The sequence below is a fragment of the Saimiri boliviensis genome, chromosome 2, assembly GCF_048565385.1.
Source record: "Saimiri boliviensis isolate mSaiBol1 chromosome 2, mSaiBol1.pri, whole genome shotgun sequence".
NCBI lineage: Eukaryota > Metazoa > Chordata > Mammalia > Primates > Cebidae > Saimiri > Saimiri boliviensis.
The window spans coordinates 144,640,919-144,649,559 of record NC_133450.1 but is presented as its reverse complement, the minus strand read 5'-3'; positions in this window follow the sequence as shown (position 1 = coordinate 144,649,559).

The following is an 8,641-nucleotide window of genomic DNA, read 5'->3' as shown; positions in this document are numbered from 1 at the left end:
CCTCCCAATGTGTTGGGATTACAGGCATAAGCCACCATGCCTGGCCAAAATTTACCGTCTTTTACACGTACAGTCCCGTCATGTTAAGTACTTTCACCAATCTCCAGAACTCTTTATCTTGCAAGAATGAGTACTCTGTACCGATTCCACGACTCCCCATTTCTTCCTGCTCCTTACCCCTCCCATTGCCGACCTCTGTTCCGCTGTCTTTGTGAATCCGACTGCTCTAGAGACGTCGTATAACTGGAATCATACAGTGTTAATCTTTTTGTGACTGACTTATTTCTCTTAACACAATGTCCTGCAGGTTCTCTTTGACTATTTAAATTTTTTTTTTTTTTTGCTTTTGGCCTCCAATTATATCCAATAAATAATTGCCAAATTCAATATCAGAAGATTTCCTCTTTGTTTTATTATAAGAGTTTTCATTTTTAGCTTTTCTATTAGAGTTTTGGTCTATTTTATTTTATTTATTTTATTTTTGAGACGCAGTTTGACTCTTGTTGCCCAGGCTGGAGTGCAATGGTGCGATCTCAACTCGCTGCAACCTCCGTCTCCACGTTCAAATGATTCTTCTGCCTCAGCCTCCTGAGTAGCTGGGATTACAGACACGTGCCACCATGCCCAGCTAATTTTTTGTATTTTTAGTAGAGACAGCGTTTCTCCACATTGGTCAGGCTGGTCCCGAACTGCCGACTTCAGGTGATCTGCCCACCTTGGCCTCCCAAAGTGCTGGGATTACAGGCGTGAGCCATGGCGCCCAGCCCTTTCTTCTCTATTCTAGACTGGACCTCAGATTCTTCAGGATTGTGGTTTAGGTGGGACTGACCTCCCACTCCTAGCTCTAAGCTTGGGCCTTCATTGACTGAAGCTTATCAACACACCCCTTCTCTCCCCTCCTTGCCCCTTGTGTTGATTGGTTCAAGAATAGACAAATGACCCCCTTCAGGCCAATCTGGGCCAATGAGACGCAGTTCCTAAGACTTGATTGGCAGGGTCAGGGGTGGGGAAGAAGTGGGTCATTTTTAGTAAGAAATGAACACTGAGTAAAAGCCCTAAGCTGCTGCCTTCAGCCAAGTGGAGTGCCTTCCTGGGAACCGCTCTACTACCAAGGAAGCAGGGCTAGACACAGAGAGAGGAAAACCAGGTTCTCTCATAGCCTCTGAGCCCTGGATCTAGGTTTGCCTGAAGGCATTATTGCTGGACTTAAGTTTCATGAGCCAAAAAGTTCTGGGCAAGGTGTGGTGGCTCATGCCTGTAATCCCAGCACTTTGGGAGGCCAAGGTGGGCAGATCACAAGGTCAGGAGTTTGAGACCAGCCTGACCAACATGGTGAAACTCCATCTCTAGTAAAAATTCAAAAATTAGTTGGGCATGGTGACACATGCCTATAATCCCAGCACTTTGGGAGGCTGAGGAGGGCGGATCACGAGGTCAGGAGATCAAGACCATTCTAGCTAACATGGTGAAACCTCATCTCTACTAAAAATACAAAAAATTAGCTGGGCATGGTGGTGGGTGCCTGTAGTCCCAGCTACTTGAGAGGCTGAGGCAGGAGAATCGCTTGAACCTCGGAGGTGGAGGTTGCTGTAAGCCGAGATTGCATCACTGCACTCCAGCCTGGGTGACACAGTGAGACTCTGTCTCATGCTGGGTGCGGTGGCTCATGCCTGTAATCCTAACACTTTGGGAGGCTAAGGTGGGTGGATCACCTGAGGTCAGGAGTTCAAGACCAACCTGGCCATCATGGTGAAACTCCATCTTAAAAAAAAAAAAAAAAAAAAACAGCCAGGCGCGGTGGCTCAAGCCTGTAATCCCAGCACTTTGGGAGGCCGAGGCGGGTGGATCACGAGGTCGAGAGATCGAGACCATCCTGGTCAACATGGTGAAACCCCGTCTCTACTAAAAATACAAAAAACTAGCTGGGCGTGGTGGCGCGTGCCTGTAATCCCAGCCACTCAGGAGGCTGAGGCAGGAGAATTGCCTGAACCCAGGAGGCGGAGGTTGCGGTGAGCCGAGATCGCGCCATTGCACTCCAGCCTGGGTAACAAGAGCGAAACTCCGTCTCAAAAAAAAAAAAAAAAAGAAAAACCAAATATATTATTGTCAGTTATAATAACAGCCAGGGTTCACTGAACAGTGCTAAGCACTCTACACACATCACTTAATTCTCATAACAACCCTGAAGGGAGGTGGTATTTTTATTATCCCCATTTTCCAGATGAGAAAACTGAGGCTTTAAGAGTTTAAAGCAACTAACTTAAGGCCACACGACCAGTAAGTGCAGACTGGCTCCAGGGCCTGTGCTAACCACTGTTACACCCTGCTTTTCTCTTGCACAATAAAAAAGCTAGGACTGGCCAGAGGACCCAGTGAGAGTGTGACCACCACAGCAGACAGCTCTGACTTGTAGGGATGAGCACCCTGGTCCTGTCTGAACACAGCCTTGCAAATTGCCATTTGCCCTGAATGGGGAGTACTGTGCTCAGGTGAAGTGCAGCCAGCCACGTGGCAGGCGAGGTGGGCGGGAGAGACTGCAGGATTCTTCCTAAGGGACAGTGGAGACAGCTGTGCCCCGGTTGACTCCGCCTCCCCAGTGACTATGATTGACGGCTTAAGGGGTGAAGCCACTCTCTCCAGCTGAGTCTGTCTCGCCTCCCATTCCTCCTGACGTAATGGTCCAGCAGCCACTACCCACGGGCTGGAGTTGGCGGCCTGCTGAAGAGGATGGTGGGGACAAGGGAGAACTGCTCAGCTGGAGCCGGCACGTGGTGACTGAGCTCCCGCTGTGGGCTGGCCACCTGCTGATGTGACATCAGCAGTTGAAGGAACTGGTTGCTGGGTGGGACCTCTCCAGCACTGCCCACCCTGTGAATTTGAGCAGTGCTTTTTTTTTTAAGACAGAGTCTCACTCTGTCACCCAGCCTGGAGTGCAATGGTGCGATCTCGGATCTTGGCTCACTGCAACCTCCGCCTCCCGAGTTCAAGTGATTCTCCTGCCTCAGCCTCTCAAGTTGGTATTTTTGGTAGGGATGGAGTTTTGTCATATTGGCCAGGCTGGTCTCGAACTCCTGACCTTGTGATCTGTCTGCCTCAGCCTCCCAAAGTGCTGGGATTCCAGGCTTGAGCCACCGTGCCTGGCCTCATGCTGCTGATGAAGACGTACCTGAGACTGGATAGTTTATAGAGGAAAGAGGTTTAACGGGCTCACAGTTTCACGTGGCTGGGGAGGCCTCACAATCATGGTAGAGAGTGAAAGTCATGTCTGACGTGGCATCAGGGAAGAGAGAATGAGAGCCAAGTGAAAAGGGAAACCCTTCATAAAAACATCAGATCTCGTGAGACTTACTACCACGAGAACAGTATGGGGAAACCGCCCCCATGATTCAATTACCTCCCACCAGGTCCCTCCCACAACATGTGGGAATTATGGGAACTACAATTCAAGATGAGATTTGGGTGGGGACACAGCCAATCTGTATCAGGTACATTCCACAGCAGCTACTAAAGGCTGGCTGCTTCACTGCCTCCATCTGAGCCTCCTGCCAGGGTTTAGTGTCACTCCGCTCACCTGTAGGAAATTCGCTCTTTACTACCCAACTTCTTCTCCCAGGGGAGTAGGGACTCATGTAACAATGGGCTCCTCACGGTTCTTCTTCTTATTTTTTTTAGAGTTGGGAGCTCTCTCTGTCATCCAGGCTAGAGTTCAGCAATGTGATCAGAGCTCACAGCAGCCTCGAACTCCCAAGTTCAAGCAATCCTCCCGTCTCAGCCTCCTGAATAGCTGGGTCTACAGGCACGCCACCAAGCCTGGCTAATTTTTTAAAACTATGGAGAGATGGGGTTTTATGCTGTGGCCCAGACTGGAGGGCAGTGGTGCAATCATGGCTCACTGCAGCCTCAAACTTCTGGCCTCAAGTGATCCTCCTGGTTCAGCCTCCTGAGCCGTCACTGGGATGATAGGTATGAGCTACTGTGCCTGGCTCTCCTTATGGTCGTTTATTCCATAGGACGTGGGTTCTTCAGCATGCTAAAAGGAGTTTTAAAAAAATTAGCTGGGCATGGTGGCAGGTGCCTGTAATCCCAACTACTGGGGAGGCCGAGGCAGGAGAATCACTTGAACTTGTGAGGCAGAGGTTGCAGTGAGCCGAGACTGTGTTATTGTACTCTAGCCTGGGTGACAAGAGTGAGACCCTATCTCAAAAAAAAAAAAAAAAAAAAAAGGGAGAGAGAGAGAGAAAATAAAATCTAAGCGCATCTGAATTGTTTCTGTTTTTTTTGTTTTTTTGAGACAGAGTTTTCCTCTTTTTGCCCAGGCTGGAGTGAAATGCTACAATCTTGGCTCACTGCAACCTCTGCCTCCCAGATCGCCTCAGCCTCCTGAGTAGCTGGCATCATGGGCGTGAGTCACCATACCCAGATAATTTTGTATTTTTAGTAGAGAAGGGGTTTCACCATGTTGGCCAGGCTGGTCTTGAACTCCTGACCTCAGGTGATCTGCCCGCCTTGGCATCCCAAAGTGCTGGGATTACAGGCGTGAGCCACCGCGCGTGGCCAGAAGATTTGCACTAGAAAGTGTCACTCTGGCTGTGGTATGGGTATTTGAGAAGGAGCATGAAAGATGCTGCAGAAATTGCTTTGATGGCTTGGAGCAGGCGTCCCCAAACTGCGGCCCCCTGAGGCCATTTATCCGGCCCCCCGCCGCACTTCAGGAAGGGGCACCTCTTTCATTGGTGGTCAGTGAGAGGAGCACAGTATGTGGCAGCCCTCCAACGGTCTGAGGGACAGTGAACTGGCCCCCTGTGTAAAAAGTTTGGGGACGCCTGGCTTGGAGAGAGGGTGATGGCTGGATTCCACTGAGTGTGGTGGAGGGGCAGAAAACTGTTCAGGCTTGAGGGCTCTTTAAGAAGTGAAACCAACAGACAAGGTGTGGTTGATGGCATACAGAGGACGGGATTCTGGGGAGCGGGAAGGGTCCAGGGTGTTTCAGACTCTGGCTGGAGCCTGTGGTTGTTGGGGGGACCATTTGTAAGGGAAGAAGGATCCTTATTGTGGGGACTGGACTGTGGTGTGTGATGTTTAGGATCTGTTGAGTCTCAGGTGCCTGTGTGACACGGGAATGGATACTCCCAGTAATGCATCCACTTATAGGTCCACAGTCTAAGCCCTGGGAAGGAGGATGGACCATGGCTGTTCATCTGCAGGGGAGGAAACTGGAGCTTAAGAGTGTAGTGACCAAGCGGAGCATTTGATCCAGTTTGCCCAACGCTGTTTAAGTTTTCCCCACGGACTTTCTGAAAGAGCAACCAAGCAAGCTTCCCTAACCCTAACCGTAACCCCAACCCTTACCCTAACCCTAAGCCTAAGCCTAAGCCTAAGCCTAAGCAAAACATTTACTCTAACCCTATGCCTAACCCTCACCCTTACCCTCAGAGTCACTCTTCCAGGTGAGCCTATGAAACTGCAGAAGGGACTCTTTTTGCTGAAAGGCAAGAGGGAGGGTTAGAGGCTGGGTTAAAATGCAGATTGCCAGGCTATACTCCCTCATTCACATTCATCATGTCTGGAGTGGAAGCTGGGGATCTGCGTAATGGACATGACCCCTGGGGGAGTCTCACTGATTCTGGAAGGCTCTGCCTTGGGATATCTATGGATAAGTGAAAGAATTTGACAAAATACTGTTCTTATTCCAAAGCAATGTGTAAGCTGGATGTGGTGGCACACGTCTATAATCCCATCATTTTGGGAGGCCAAGGTGGGAGGATCACTTGAGCCTAGGAGTTCAAGACCAGCCTGGGCAACATAGTGACACCCCATCCATATAAAAAATGTTATAAATATCGGTGTGTGCCTGTAGCCCTGCTAGTAGGGAAGCTGAGGCAGGAAGATCGCCTGAGCCTGGGAGGTCAAGGCTGCTGTGAGCCGTGATTGTGCCACTGCACTCCAGCCTTGGTGACAGAGTGAGACCCTGTCTCAAAAACAGACAAAAACCCCAAAACAAAGACACTAAAGCAATGTGTCTAATTGTACAAAATAATTTGCATAAAATATAGATGAGGCCGAGCTTGGTGGCTCATGCCTGTAATCCCAGCACTTTGGAGGCTGAGGTTGGTGAATCTGCTGAGGTCAGGAGTTCAAGACCAGCCTGGCCAATGTGGTGAAATCCCATGTCTACTAAAAATACAAAAAATTGGCCGGGCACATTAACTTACACCTGTAATCCCAGCACTTTGAGAGGCTGAGATGGGCAGATCACCTGAGGTCAGGAGTTTGAGACCAGCCTGGCCAATGTGGCGAAACTCTGTCTCTACTAAAAATACAAAAATTAGCTGGGCGTAGTGTCGGGCACCTGTAGTCCCAGCTACTTGGGAGGCTGAGGCAGGAGAATCACTTGAACCTGAGAGGTGGAGGTTGCAGTGAGCTGAGATTGCGCCATTGTACTCCAGCCTGGATGCCAAGAGCAAAACTCTGTCTCAAAAAAAAAAAAAAAAAAAAAGAGAAAAAGGAAAAAACAAAAAAATTAGCTGGATGTGGTGGATGGTGCCTGTAATGCCAGCTACTTGGGAGGCTGAGGCAGGAGAATTGCTTGAACCTAGGAGGCAGAGGTTGTAGTGAGCCAAGATCGCACCATCACACTCCAGCCTGGGCAACAGAGTGAGACTCCATCTCAAAGAAAAAAATAATAATAAAATAAAAGATGAGATTCTGAAATTAGTGGTGATGGTTACACAACATAGCCAATATACTAAAATGGCTGAACTGTGTGCTAATTTAAAATGATGGATTTTATGTGAATTATATCTTGAACTTCAGATATCAGGTGATCCACCTGTCAGCCTCCCAAAGTGCTGGGATTACCAAACGAGAGCCACCGTACCTGGCCAAATTAGATGGCTAATTTTTGTATTTTTAGTAGAGACAGGGTTTCACCATGTTGGCCAGGCTGGTCTTGAACTCCTGACCTCAATTGATCCACGCCCCTCAGCCTCCCAAAGTGTTGGGATTACAGGCATGAGCCATCACATTCGGCTTATGTGAATTATATAACAAGAAAAAAATGCAAGGAAAAAATGCAGATGAGAGAAAAAAAACTAAAGCAACTTGTAATCTACCTACACTGAAAACTGATAGGACTCTCTGGAAGTCTGTCCTTCAGACAGCTTCCTACACGGGTGCAGAGATTTATTTTCATTATTCTATATACACTGGTTTATAACCTGGGTTTTAAAAAATTATTTAATTTTATTTATTTATTTTTTTCGAGACGGAGTCTCACTCTGTTGCTCAGGCTGGAGTGCAGTGGTGCAATCTCAGCTCACTGCAACCTCTGCCTCCTGGGTCCAAGTGATTCTCATGTCTCAGCCTCCTGAGTAGCTGGGACAAGCATGCACCACTACGCTCAACTAGTTTTTTGTATTTTTAGTAGAGACGTAGTTTTGTAAGTTGACCAGGCTGGTGTCTAACTCCTGGCCTCAGGGGCTCTGCCCACCTTGGCCTCCCAAACTGCTGAGATTGTAGGTGTGAGTCACCTCACCTAACCTATTTTTTTTTTTTAATATAGAACTCAACATCTCCCCTTGGGTGTTTCACAGACATCTCAGATCTATCTCTGAGATCATCACCCCCTCTTCGAACCTGGTCCTCCTCCGGTGACCCCATGTTGAGCAAGGCATCCGCCCCTCAGTTGCTCCTGGACACCACCAGGGAGCCACACTGACCCTCTCTCCCCGGTGGGGCTATTCTCCCCAACCCGGAAACCCAGGATCATGCCTTCCTCTCTTGTCCCTCCAACCCACATCTAATCACTGGCCACTCAATTTCCCAGGTCCTCGATGGTGTCTCTGCCTTCAGCCTGCCTGCTCCAATCTGCACAGAAGGATCTTTTAACCTGTGAACTGATGTGGCCGTGACACCCCAGCTGGAAGATGGGCGACACTTGTTAGTTTGGTGGTGGTGGTGGTTGTTTTTTTTGAGACAGAGTTTCGCTTTGTTGCCCAGGCTGGAGTGCAGCGCTGTGATCTCGGCTCACTGCAACCTCCACCTCCCAGGTGCAAGTGATTCTCCTATCTCAGCCTCCGGAGTAGCTGGGATTACACACGTGTACCACCATGTCCAGCTAATTTTTGGATTTTTAGTAGAGACCATGTTGGCCAGGCTGGTCTCGAACTTCCGACCTCAGGTGATCTGCCTGTCTTGGCCTCCCAAAGTGCTGGGATTATGGGTGTGAGCCACCGAGCCTGGCCTGGGTTGCATGTTTTTTTCACTTAAACATCAGTGTCCTGCAGCAGAAAGACCTGGATCCTCTGCTCCTTGGATCGCAACCGGGGGATCAGGGAGGAAATCCGAGCCCTTCGTCCGGTGGCTCAGGCTCAAGTGTTTTCAGCTGATGTGGGAAGAGACCTTTTTAGCTGAAAACCAGGTCAGGAAGAGGGATGGCTGGTCCCAAGGCCCAGCACTTTCTCACATGCTGTCCCCACACCATGGGGGTCCAAAACACTCTGCCCACCCTTCCCCCACACAGTCCCAGGCTTCTCCCTCATTCAGAAAACACGATCTCCCCCTGGCTTCCAGGAATACCTCCTGGGGGTCTTCCCACCTCACCGCCGACACCTCTGCTGTCTCCCGGACCTGACTTTCTCGG